At 37.5% G+C, this 14,504-nt stretch overlaps 1 long non-coding RNA gene across 1 annotated transcript in view; it reads right to left on the reverse strand.

Annotated features, from left to right (window-relative positions):
• Positions 1–12,434: 12,434 nt before the first annotated feature.
• Positions 12,435–14,504, reverse strand: part of LOC146476667 (uncharacterized) — an 11,944-nt gene continuing 9,874 nt past the window's right edge. Inside the window, exon 3 of the long non-coding RNA XR_014865548.1 lies at positions 12,435–13,998. This is a non-coding gene — a long non-coding RNA (uncharacterized LOC146476667). The remainder of the gene's footprint in view (positions 13,999–14,504) is intronic.

Consider the following 14,504-nt stretch of genomic DNA (forward strand, 5'->3'; position numbering starts at 1 on the left):
GCTAACGTCCCCCAAACCTTCCCACAATTGATTGGGTATCTCTCACTGCAATAGCCCACTTTTAAAATGAGTCCTGGCCTGGTTCGAGAGTAACTGCCCAAGCGATTGTGGGATTGTTTGGGGGGAGACTGAATGCAATGATAAAAGGTAACGTCCCCCAAACCAACTGCCCAAGGGATTGTGGGATTGTTCGGGGGGAGACTGAATGCAATGATAATAGCTAACGTCCCCCAAACCTTCCCACAATTGATTGGGAAGCTACTTTCGACCCAGGCTATAGCTCTTTTTCAAACTTGGCTATATATCTAGCCTAAATTCATGAAAACAAGCAAAGGATTTCCGTTCATTCCATATTTGACTGCTACATGCTCGCTCCCTATTTTTAGAGAGCAAACGTGAGATTCGCTGTTTTTTTTTTTTTTTTTCGTAAAAATAATTAGTACTGAACTCCACAGGAAAAAATTGCAGGCATTTACGTCGGGCATGAAATGTCATGCGATACTCTGTTTGACAGATTTCCCTCTGAGAGATCGGCTTGAAAAACACAAATCTACCTGGAAGTTAAAAAAAGTATGCCCTACAGTAATTTTGTAATTTTAATTCCCAAAAAAACTTCACTTCCCCGATGGATGGTCAGAATCCACTAGCCCGATCGCAAAATCCAGTAGCCCTGGACTATCGGACACGAATTTGCATGACGTAGCTGCACATGGTGTGTTTCTATGAACTTTGAATTTAAAAAAAACACATGATTTTTTTTTAATCGGCGCATCAAAATAATCTTATTAAATCTGTAGAGAATAATTTGACAATCATTTTTATAGTACAAGAATGGTTATTTTTTGTTACATAATCCGGCAAAGATATAATTTCTTTTAGCTTTCAAGAAAGTTTCCGTAGCCGTCTAGATTTCAATTACTGATGTGTCATCTGCATTCACGAGTTGGCTCAGAGGAGCCTTTGATTTTATCTCACTTCCAGTGAAGAGTTACAGAGAAACAGTTACAAACATAAATACAAGCTAAGAAAATACAATACAATACAAGACTTATATAAGCTTAAAAAATTTAATAGGAAAAAAAAAGATGTTTGTTTACAATTTACAATACACAAAGTGCTGCTTCATTTAATAGGCAAAAAGGTAGGTTTTAGTTCTACGGCATTTAAAGATTGATTTGTAATTTTGAATTGTGTTTTTCTATGTGAAGTTTGCTTCTCAGAACAGCAAGGAAGGTATCAAAGAAATAAGGGTCTTCTTCTCTCAAGGCAATGTAAATGTAATATTTTGCAATTATTAAACTGAGGTTCAGGCCAAGTTGCAGCACGATACTGTTAGTGAAGCCATAGGTAAAATTTTCTTCGTTGAGCTCGATAGAATCGTCATTTTTTGTATTCCACCGATTTGTAAATTGTGTCCAAAAGGTTTTGACAAATGAACAAGCTGTAAATAAGCGGGTTAGCGATTGTTTTTGTTCGTAAAGATAGCATTTATTCTTCTCTTTAATTTTATCTCTAAATAAAGTTGCGTTAGTTGGCAGAATATGGTGCTCGACTCTGTATTGAAAGATGGCGAGTTTAATATCTTTAGTGACATTAAATGGAATATTGTAGATTTTTTAATTGCGTTATTATCTAAGTTTGCTTGCCTCATCCTTCTTTAAGCAGCTGGAGGTTGATATTTTTTGCCGATTAAACTTTGGGTCGCTATTTTGCAAGAAAGCTTATTTATTGATATCGTGTTCACAGTGTCTGGGACCGGAACAGAGGTTTCGTGGGTGTCTTTAGACATTCGAATCCAATCTCGGGGGATTGCGCTACACAATGCGAGATATTTCAGAAAGTTGGAAGATTTCAAAGAAAACTTTTTACTAAACATGTCAGGGGCAAGGGAATTGTTTTGGTTGAAGATATCTTCAACTCTAGTGATTCCTGCATTGTGCCATTCTCTGTAATATACATGTGAAGCACTTCACTGCGATTTGTGATCCATTACACGTATTATGGGATTTCCATCGATGACATAATTATTAACAGAAATATTCCCTTACTTTTCACATCACAACAATGTTCTAGCTTTTGTAGCCTGGCTGAAGTCACTTCCAATGTTCTTTGTTCAATTTTCTATCGAGCAGTTCTGCTTTCCTCATTTCATTGCCTACGTTAGCATGCTACTCGCCAATACAGATTACAAAATTGATGACCAGTCACTCTGTCTTACCTACAGACTAAGATCGTGGCGCCAATCACCCAAGTCAGTGACGTCATTATTTTGTGTGTCTATACTCTGATCACAAACTCTGCCACACCAATGAAAATATGAGTTTTACAGTGTTTATTACATAATTTAACATAGGTAACAAAAAGTTATACTTTATAGAAAACATGAGAATTAACACTGAAAATGGCATTCTCAAGTTGTTTCACTGACTGGCAGGTATAATAATTGGTACATTCTTGAAAATAGTATTAAATGTCCATTAAAATTGGTGACCACAGAGCACCATCCGCCTATGAAATTTGAGCTAGATCTTCAAAATGCTGATTGGTAATTCCCAGAAGAAGAACATATGTTCACCCAGCTATATGGCAAGAAAGGCAACTCCAGATATAAAAAGCCTGCTTTAGTTGGGATGCCCCCAACCTCCCCCCCCCCCCCCCCCACCCCATGCTGCCTGAAAGAATGAGTGATCTTGGGGTGCCAAGGGAAGCCACAGTATACCACGTCCTACCTTGCTTCCCTACCCCACCCTACAGGCCGCAGGTTTCAAAGTACCCGAGTCTTTGACAAATCTCTCCTGACCTGGATCAATCCTAACTTAGAGTCCTGGTACAGTTCCTGAAATGGGAAATCAATTTGTGTCATGTGCATACAGAAAGCAAGGATTAGGATTAGTGCATGAACATGAACATAAGTAAGAGGTTAGGATGAGCATTACAAAAAGAGAAGGCCTAGGCATGTTTAAGTTGGCTTTAGCGATAGCAAAAGAACAAAGTTATAGAAAGGTTTAGTATTATGGTGAAGGTTAGGACACAAACTAATCACCTCAGGAGCAGACTCGTATCCAGTGGCTATATATGTGTTTTGTGGGGTGAGAAGATTGGACAAGAGGATAGATTGAGGTGCGTGGGGTGTCATGGGAACAGGCGCCTCTTCCCATGACACCCCACACGCCTCAATTCATCGTCGTTAAGTTAGTTGTAAGTTATTGTAAGTACTGTAACGTGTGCGGTTAAAAAAAAATTTTAAAAAAAGGAAAAAAGACTGGGTACTAGCCTGCTTCAGGAGCTGTACAACTACTTAGAATGATATCAATATTGAATTTCTACATTGGATCAGAGAAATATTTACTCTTGCTCTGCTTTTTCAGTGAAAGCTTGGTTTAGAAAGGGGAGAAGAAGTGATGTGTTCCCTTTGTTGGCCTTCATTTTTGTATACAGTGGCCCTCAACCATTGCACTTGAAGCAATGAAATGACTCTGTACCACTTTACGATCTCTAGTAGACTTTACGAACATTGTACAGATTGCCTGTTACACAGGACAGAACAGAAGGATTCTGTGAGGTTCCGGTTACTACTCAGTGTCTGTGTGACCTGCTCCAGGGGTGGTACTGCCACTGAATGAAAAGAACAGTTAGTTCTTTCTGTGAAATGTGATGATGAACTGTTCCACGACCAATGAATCCTCTTGTCCAGCAGAGTTCTGGACAATCTTCCAGATCTTGATGCACTGCAGAAGGTGAGTAGTAAGCTAAACAATGACTGAGTCAGAACTCCAGCAGTTCCAGACTGTGATGCTCAACATTAACATTAGTAACCATCTCCAGAGTGGTTATACATTCACAACAGCACCTACTCGATCCTGTCACAGTCATCAGCAGCCTTTCCTGAGGGAAAAGAAGAAACTTCTAAAGGACTCCCCGAAAGGAGAACACTGAACTCTGTAACCGTTCCGGTCCAATCCATTTTGAAGTAAAGGATGGGGTTGTAGTTAGTCAGGACTACAATTAGGAAGTTAGCGTTAGAAGTTATGGTCAATGTTATGGCTATTGCTAGGTTATTGGGTACCCATGGTTAGATTATCTAATCTAAAGGTTAATGGTCCTAACTGTTATCCTAACTAACTACACTCCCACCCCCAACTGCAGAATTTAGAGAACTAGAAAGGTTACAAAGTTCAGTGTTTTCCTTTCAGGATGTCCTCAAGAAGCTTCTTCTCTCCTCTCAGGAGAGGCTTCTGGTGACTATGACGGGATCAAGCAAGTGCTGTTGTGAACGCCTCTCAACAGCATTGGGAATGGTAACTGACGCAAAATGTTCAGCATCAAAGTCTGGAACTGCTAGAGTTGTGACTTGGTCATTGCTCAGCTGACTGCTTGCCTCCTGTAGTGCATCAAGATGTGGAAGATTGACCAGAGCTTTGCTGGACAGGAGGATTCATGGGTAATGGAACAGCTCATCATCACGAGCCATAGAAGGAACTTACTGTTCTCTTCATCAGGTGGCAGCACGACTCCTGGAAAAGATGACAAAGTTACTGCGCAGTACCCAGATCCTCATAGAATCTTTCTGTCCAATCCTGTGTAACAAGCAATCTGTCCAGTGTTTGTGAAGTCTCCCAGAGATTGTTGAGTGGTGCAGAGTCGTTTCGTTGCTACAAGTGTAACGGATGATGACATGTCCTGTCAACCGTCCAGTACAGTAAGGGTGAGGAAAGGAATACTAGACCCACTAGACTAAGGCTAAGAGAATGCAGGCAAGAGGAAATATTTTTTGCCTCTTTCCAATGAAAGAAATGTCAACAGTGATACCATCCCTTGGGACCCTTAGCCAGAACTGAGTCAAGCCAAAGAGAGGTTGGTCGGAGACTTGGGTGCTTCAAGACCCAAGGTCTGTGGGGAAGAGAAGAGATGTGAGGCAGGGCGTGGCACATTGCAGTTTCCCATGACAACCCAGGATCGCTCATTCTTCCAGGAGGCACGCCCATCCCCCACCCCTCCCCACCCAACTGAAGCAGGTTTCATAGATAATGGATTTGCCTTTGTAAGCCATTCATGCATTTGTTGCCATATTCTCAAAGAAGTGGACCCAGGCTACGTGTTGAGTAATTAGTGGTTTTTCAGCACATTTCTGGAAGAGCAGAGGGAGGAGATAAACGGCTGATGGCATAATATACTTCAGGCTCCAGACAAATATTCTGCAACATTCAATTGGAGCTGGTTTGCCATAACAGTTGAAAGGGTTAAGTCTTCCAAAAAAAGGATAATATTTGCACCTTCATTTGCCATCCATAAGGCTATAATTCATATCTTAAAGCATAAGTATCTTTGGCAGAATGAACCCTATAACAAGTACCCTTTCACAACCAAGTGTAGGTTTCCCTCTATCATTTGGACTTTAGTCTAAAGTTTCCTGGGTTTTTTCTTGTTGTTTCTTCCCCTTCCCCCTATAGAGAAGCCAATAACAAATGCATTATATAATAGCTGAGTGAACAAATGCTCTTCTTTCCTCCAACCTCCACATGGAAATCACCCATGAGCATCATGATGAAACAAATGTTCATATCAGGTGCAATTATGCAAGATGTGTAATGGTGCCTGGAAATGCATTTCTTTGATTAGCATTAACATACAGGGTTGTCAGTAAGGGTCACAACCATTTACACCTATTGTAGCTGAATGTTCATTATAGAACCTTGATGTTGCAGGCTATAGTGTCTGTACACTGTACATGGTTGAATTTACCAACAAGGTTTGAAGTGTTAAGCTCACTTCACGAGAGCCCTGATAGGCAATCAGCTGGCCTTACAGTTCTTCACCTCTTATTTTTCAAAATGATATGAGGTCAGAAAAATGTACCAGTGCCAGAGGTAAAACTTTAAGTTAGTAGCAACAAGAATAAATGAATAAATTAACCAATCATAAAATTTGCAATCATTCTTTCTTCAACAGCATCTTGCACTTTAACTTTTAACACTACTGGTCCTAGTTGCATGCAGGATGTGTGTGATCTATACATACATGATTTTCATTTGTCTATGCTAGCCAACAGAACACATGCTGATATTAACATGGGCTATAATAAATAATAATTATTAATAATTGGACTAATTAGGTAAAAATTATTTCCATGACTGATTGGGCACAAACGGCCTAGTACATTTTATAACCTGATACCAGTGCTTGTTGTTTTATCCTTTTCAAGGTTGCAGCCTAAGAAAACTGAAAGTTAGGAGCTCAAGCCATATTGCTGGGAGCCAGAATTAACTTTACGACCTGATGCAAACACTATGTCATAGGTGTGTTTACAGTCAAATTTAGTTAAAAAGCTATTTGTATTGTTATTTGAAGGCCATTGAAGGTTCTGATGTTTGACTATGCGCCTCAATGATTTTCGTAAAAGGGCTTGGTAGGTATAAAAATTTGTAGGGATTAACAGCATGGAGATGACACTATAATCAAAGAAGAAGTTCCCAAAAGCCCATATACCTCTTCATTTTTATAAAGAAGCCTTGGAAGCTTGGCAAAAACTAGTTTACTCTACTCCTGAATCCACAGAGCAAATACTAGATGAAATTATCTGGAATAGGTTTATTAAAATTAATGGATCCTCAGTTTATTACAAGCAGTGGCATGAAGCTGGCATTACTAAAGTCAGTGATATTCTCAAAGGCAACTCTTTCTTAACCTTTAATGACTTTGTATCAACATTTCAGTTAAAGACTAACTTTCTGAAGTATTGTGGCCTTTGCCACGCGATCACCCAAGAATGGATTAATTTATTAAAGGGTAAAAGCGCACCTATAACAAGTTCCATAAAATTAATAACAATAACAAAATTTCTCCAGACAAAATTTCACGCAAAAGAAATTCGAAAGACCTACAGCAGAGAGGAGGATGAAACAAGCTAACTTCGACAAAGAATCAATACAACTTACTTACAGCATTCCCTTCAAAGTTACTAAAGACATTAGACTTGCTATCTTTCAGTTTAAGATCATATTCATATTTTACCAACTAATGCCACTCTTTTCAGGGATTCGCCTGTTCAAAAAGAGCAATGACACCTTTGTAACGAGAAATAAACATTGAAACACCTTTTCGTAACTTGCCCTTTTGTACAGCGTTTTTGGACTCAATTTTCCCTCTGATGGAAGGGAAAAACCCTAAATTCAATCACCTTATCAGAACAAGAAATAACATACGGGTTCACTAGAGATCTGCAGGGTTGTCAAAATAAGCCGGCAACCGGCACATTTCACCGGCTATTCCGAATACTGTGCCGGCTAATCTGGCTGCTAGGTTTGTTCTAGGCATGGTATCGCGGAAATAAAACTGTTCAGTTAATAATTTGTTGGAAGCCAAATCGGAACAGAGGCAATAAAACAGTTATTTTGCCTAAAAAGTACAATAAATTGTGTGCGTGACACAGATGTCGACGCGATTGGCCGCGCTTGCGAAAGCATCAGTCAATGCTCGAGGTTTCAAAAAAATTATGGCGAGCGGAGGGGGCAGAGCGAAACGAAATAGGACTTTGCTTGATTTCAATAGGCCTTATCACGGTTGTCGACGCCATTTTGACGAGTAGGCAAACACGTCTGAAATAACAGTGTTTGTATGGAAATTCAATGTCAAATAACTTTCATAAAACATCGCTTCTGAAAAATTCATGAATTGGAAACTTTTAGCACTAGTAAAAGGATTTTTAGAAAAAAATTGGAGGGATGTAGCTGTGCTAGAAAGCGTCCAGTCGTGTTTTGAATTTTCCATATATTTGTCTGTATAGCGAACCAGCCGTGAACTGCTACTAAAAATAGTTTGCGGGAAAAAAATACAGACAAATGTATGGAAAGTTCAAAACGCTGGACGCTTTCTGGCACAGCTACATCCCTCCAAATTTTTTTTCTTAAAATCCTTTTACTAGTGCTAAAAGTTTCCAATTCATGAGTTTTTCAGAAGCGATGTTTTATGAAAATTATTTGACATCGGATTTCCATACAAACACTGTTATTTCAGACGTGTTTGCCTACTCGTCAAAATGGCGTCGAAAACCATGATAAGGCCTATTTCATTAAAAAGAAGACGATGAGGGAAGATGAGGAGAATGAGCAAGACGACGGGCAACAAGGTAAACGTTGATAAAAACTCGTCCTTTGCACGTTTCGCATTGTCTCGGAAAACAATATCAGTCATTGGACAGACCATGGATTCAGTACCCCGATACGGCAAAAAGAAAAGTCGTTCTGGTTCACTGGTTATCTTGTGAGTATTGGCACTAACATTAAGGTTACTTTAATGATACTTTTTTTCTTACATTCGAATTATCTTTTCTTTTGTGTCGCTTTAGAAACACTTTTGTTGATTACAACAGTGTGAAAATTTTGTAAACCCTAATTAAATTTACTCACTATTTACAGTTACGTTTTTTTGTGCTGGCGCGTCTCTCAAGCAATCAAAAAGAAATACCAAGGCTAAAACTAATATTGAAACGAAGAAGGATAATTTTAGAATAAGTTGAGCTTTATTTGCAAGACGAAACTTGCAGCCAAATGAGTGTTTATACAAACAAGAAAATTGCCAAATTTATCCGCCAGACGTGACGGCACCTCTGATAATTAGTAAGATGTTCATTTCATTTTTGTGGGCTCTTGACTTTTTATTTCAGTTCACCGGGTTTTACATAATGATAATGATAATGAAGTGGATGATCATGAATCAGATGAATCTGATTATTACAGTGATTTGGAAGATGATTAGAGCAATCTAATCTGTAATGAAATAAGTCTAATCTGAAGCATCTTGGTTTCTTTGAAGTATTTTGTATGTTACAGTAATTTACATTTCAAACACTGAATTCAAAGAGTACACACTGACAGAAACCGGACAATACTGTAAAAAAGAAAAGTTGTGTTGAAGACAAAATACAGTGTAAGAGAATAGTAGTCTCCTTCTTGTGCGTTGTAGTTTTTCAGGATTTTTAATCACATGGCATGTTGATGTAAAGAAAATAAAGATAATGGCAGGCATGGTGAATTATACAGTTATACATGACTTCAGGTATCACATAAAGATGGATTGCAGAACTATAACATCAACTTAACAGTGGGAAAACCATTTACAAATTTACACAACGTTTGCTGAAAATATGCCCAGATTGCATTTCAGAGTATCGTTTTTGGCAAAATTTCCTGGGGGAGGCCCCACAGGACCCCCCATAGAAGGGACCAATATCCCTCCATACCCTCCCTGAACGATGCCTGTGCCTTGCTGCAGCCGCCTACTTTATGGACAGAACCTGCTACTCAGAAACATAATGACAACCCTGGATCTGTCTCGTCGTCTTGGCTTGAAGGTCCGTTAAATTTTTGCCAAATATTACATCTATACTGCGTCAAGAAGAGAAGAAGGGTATATCTGGGAAGCCTATTTTGCTATATTAAAGAGTCACCTTGAAATTGAAAAACACAAATCTAAGCTGCAAATAAGTCTTTGAGCCTTTTAATTTTATTTCAATTTTTTGTATTTTTGCTATATTGCTTTGCAAGGCTGCCAAGCGCCAGCAAGTAATGTGTAATTGTGTAATTTGTTGCCTAAGTTTGTAGTTTAAAAAGCATCATAACTATTGTGACATCGTTAGTACCGTATTGTAAGTATTCTAAGTAATTAGTATTGTATTGCAAGTAATGATATAATTGTTAGTATCGGTGTTAGCTGTATTGTAAGTTATGTAGTAATGCAGTGTCATATGGTAATATAATTAATGAAATGTACTGTTCTGAAGTACTGTACACAATAAAGTGTTCTTAAAAAAATAAAAATAATAATCAAAGAAGACACTGTGGGAGCATATACTTGGCTGTCATTTTATTAGGCGTATTTGACCATGCATGTTAGTTCAGTCTTTGATGACAGGTAAACTATGAAAGACTCACGGAGAGTCCAAGGCATCACTTTGTATTTGCGATAAATGTGATTAGTTCAACCTGAAATGTCACGCAAAGGATTGAATAAAAAAAAAATAAAACATAACATCACTGAACATGTCAAGTTTTGTAACCATGAGTGCATTTCAGATAATGACGAATTTTGATGAAAAACGAGATTTGTGTGAACAATTTTTCACCCAAATACCCTTATTTCCTGGGCTTTCTGTGACAGACATTTTAGCTTTTATACTGGTGACACGATCTGGATGCATGATTGCATTGAAACACACCTGTGAAATCCAACACAATCATTTTTGCTAAAAATAAATTCGCTTGAGGAGATCTCAATTCAATTACGTTTATTTTCACTGGAACACCATTTTCCTTTGGTAGACTAGGTACAGTTATAGTTTTCTCCAACACATCACTTTGATCATCAAACACAATGACAACAGATTTTGCTGATGATGCACAATCACGAACAATGCACTTGTGAACGTGCCAAACTACATGATTATATGTAAAAAAAAAATGAGCATTAATAAGAGGTACGAAAGTGGAGCAACTGCTTTCCATTTTGCTTTGTTGACTATCTGTCAATTTGTCCATTTGGTATCATTGAATACAGTATCTTTCTTTTTGTTTAAGTTTGCGCACAAATCTGTTCTGAAAACGTCCAAAATCTTTTAGTGTGGGCCTACCACGAATGGCATGTGTATTTGTATGTGGAATCAACATACTAGACAGAATTTCTTGTCACTTTAACTCAGTCACGCCTTCTAAGCAAAATAGCAATGCAATATTGACTCGCTTGAGTGTCAACAACTATCATTTAGGCACCAATGAGATGCCTCTGCAAACCGAAAGGTAAACAAACAAATGGTGTCTTGATTGTTATTACTCCAGAAATCATGCTTCAATCGCATTTTATCTCACAAATTCAACTTACTTCAACGTTTTATATTTTAGGTATCCCTCACTGGTAGCTTAAATTCATGAAAACAAGCAAGGGATTTCCTTTCATTCCATATTTGACTACTACATGCTTGCTCGCTGTTTTTAGAGGGCAAACATGAGATTCGCTGTTTTGTTTTCTTAAAAAAAAATTGGTACATGGAGAAGAATAGTGCGAAATAATTATCACCTTTGATGCTAACGAAACACCTCTGATAAACTGAAAACAGCAAACAGCACATGAAGTATAAACATAGTCATGTGGTCATCTCAACTTAAACTTTGTCACATTCACAATCCATCAACAGATACTTTAACTTGCCCAGACTTGCCCAACACCCTATTGCACTTTTAACATCTAAGAAGAAAGTGGAATTAATAACTTGGGCTCCACAGATTGCCCAAGTAATTAGTTACAGTAAGGGAAGATTATAACAAGGCACAGAAAAAATGGATTTTTTTTACAAAAACACTTTCATCTTCAACTACTTCACAAGCAATAACGTCTCTAAGGACAATAGTGACACAGAATTAATAACTGTGCGAGGAGGTCCTTCGCCAGTTCATTAGGTGTCAAGAAGGGCTGGTAAAAAAGAAATAAGTAGGTGTTCTATTGAAAGAGACAGTTCCAAATCATTCGATCATCAAAGATTGCAAGCCTGAAAATGTATGATCTGTACTAAAACACAAGAAAGAGTTGAATGCTCAATACTAAATAAAGGAAATGTCAAAGCAAGAATGCACTGGTCAACACTGCATTTGTAAATTTGGCAAAAGAATACAATAATTGAATGAACCTTCCTAGTTAGAGACCCACATGGATTGTTCTTTTGACTTCCTATTAAGCCAAACTTGCTATGCCTAGATCTCTTAAGAGATTTGATATTGCAATCCCCCTTTTCAAAAGAACGCCTCAAAAATCAGTTTGATGTGAACATTGCAGAAATATCAAGAACTGCCTACACGAGGAGAAAATATGCGTTATCGAAGAGCGCGCGCGCCGTTCAATTTCACCGGTAGAGTTTGCCAAAAAGCTCTTGATACGGAAATAATTGTTGTATTTTATATATTTACCTGTGATCATTGACATCAAACTTTACCATTAGCTGTGCTGAAGATTTTAAATCTAAATTGTTGGAATGTCCGGCATTGAAAAAATGTTTTTTCATTTAATTTGCATATGTCATGTTTACGTTCCTATGCAAATTTGTAGGAGATCAAAAGGATTATCGCTTTAGTTCTACTCAATCAGTATTTCTCATGGTAATCATTCAGTCTAGTTATTTTAGTCAATAGTTTTCCTATTGAATCGGAATAGCCTGGACAAAATAAGCATTAGCAGGGCAGGGAGAAAAATTGACCTTTCAGATTGTAACTTGAAACGGCAGACGAAATGGAGCCGCAAAACGAAATTAGCATGTACACGTTCTTATGCAAACTTTGTATGAGAACAATAACGCATTAAAAGAATGTTGAATTGGCTCTATTTTGCTGAATTTTGGCATAGAAATTAAGTTAATAGTTTTGGACTTTGAGTTGAAATACTTTGGACAAAATACGTTTTAACACGAGTCAGTTATGACAAACTGATCAATTGACCCCGGGAATTGACCTTTGGCCGTAACTTGATACAAAAATAACAAACAGATATTTCAATGTTTTATGTAAAATTGGGGCTTTCACTTTATAGCCATACAAAAGTTTCCCTTTTAAACATTGGTGCAAATTCAATTGTAGCCAGTGAACAATATTTTTCTACGCAAGAAAGTTTCACAAACAACATTTTTATAATAACTGAGTCATGCAACGCAGACAAAGATTTCTTGTCTCACTTGGACTACTTCGCTTACAAAGGCTTTTCAAAAAGGAAACATGTTTTTAATGTAACAAGGGTTTCTTTAAAACAGTTAAACAAAGTTACGTCTTCAAGAAAGATCTACGAAGTTGCTAAGTTGGTAAGTTACAATTTTGAACAACTATGTCTGACATGAATGTGAAGTTGACCCTCTGGAAACTTATCCAACCATTCACCCCTCCTCCCCTCTGTAATTTCCTTGGCCATTGACCACCCCACCCCTCTGGAATTTCCAATTCCCTCCCAGGTGGGGGTATGGATATTTTCTGGAACCACAGATTTGAATCGTTAGACAAACATTTTCTGATACAAAAAGTACAAGGCTACATGCATTTATCACGTATAACAAAAAATAACCTTGAAAAATGAAAATTGCTAAAATTCCATGCATGTTGATGTAAACCGCTTGTATACCAAAATTTAATTTCAACCAGGTTATGGAAATTAGTCAATGTTTACACGAAAGCACTTCCCAAACACAGCTACAAATTAGCAAAGATAAAATAAATGACAAAAAGCAGCCCAGTCAAAAGATTTCTTGCATTTGCTTTTAGAAGCAAAACCTTTCAAACACACAATAAAATCTTCTTATCAAGTCCTTTTTTCAGCGGTTGAGTATTTTTCAGTGATGTTTCTTTCCATTTTGAACTCTAAAAAGATGTATGTTACATAGGCGAAAAATATTTCTTGAAAATTTATTACCAGTGTGACAAGGTGCCATTTTCTGTTTTTAAAATCCAACCCCATAAAACTCACAAACATTTACACAGAAGACAGATTCTGATTGGTTTAATTGTATTCTAAATGACTGGTAGCTCAAAAGGGCAAAAAGCACCTAGCAGGGGGTGTAGAAGATTTTGTGTTTTCCTTGCTGTACATGTGCATGGTGTATTAAATGGTATAATAATTTATTATGCTGTGCTTCCTCTCAAAATACGCTTTGGAATATTTTTTTTTGGAGGTTGGAGAATGCTGCTTACTTTTTTTATGCCAACTACATGTATGGGCTTTTCGTTCACATATGTAATAACATCAAATTAGCAATGGAATTTGTCCTGTGCTACAGCCCATATTGAACACCTGTAACATGTTCCAGTGACAACCCTTATCACATGTCACATGGGAAGTATGCATTACTTCTTTAAAATAATAATTATTATTGCTATAAAAAAATTATACTTGCTTAGCATTTCTCACGTCCATCATGTTAATACTAGGTCTGCCAGTGAAGGAACACAATAAAATGCATAATGGTGGCAGCTTTCACTGAAAAAAAGAAAATAACAGGATTATGATTATTATTATACATGTATTATAATCATGTTCTAGGAGATTCAAAATAACACATCTAACCCCCCGGAATTTCCATAGCTATTTTATTTTGCTCTCCTTACAAATATTGAAGCACAGGCGTAACATGTATAATGTGCAAAATTGTCTACATTTCCCTATCACAGTTCCCACTCCACAGCAATTACAGTATCACTCAAATGCAAGTTGACAGCCTCAACTTGATGCTCGCGAGAATTAAGTATTGAGGAGTCGAGTCAATGTGAGTCACTCAAACGTTGACTCGATCCTCAATACACGTGAGGATCCCTGAACGAAACATTCATGATTACTCACAGTTATGAGAAAACAAATTTTTATTTCTTGAGGAATGAACGATAGCAGAAACAAGCGCAGAAACTAAAAAGTCCATTGCAATGGATCAGGCACCTCGGCATCAATTTGTCTTTGAAACGCTTACTTACAAAAGAAACAATAACTTG

This window comes from Pavona decussata, unplaced genomic scaffold (assembly GCF_977016875.1).
Source record: "Pavona decussata unplaced genomic scaffold, jaPavDecu1.1 SCAFFOLD_75, whole genome shotgun sequence".
In the NCBI taxonomy this organism is placed as follows: Eukaryota; Metazoa; Cnidaria; class Anthozoa; order Scleractinia; family Agariciidae; genus Pavona; species Pavona decussata.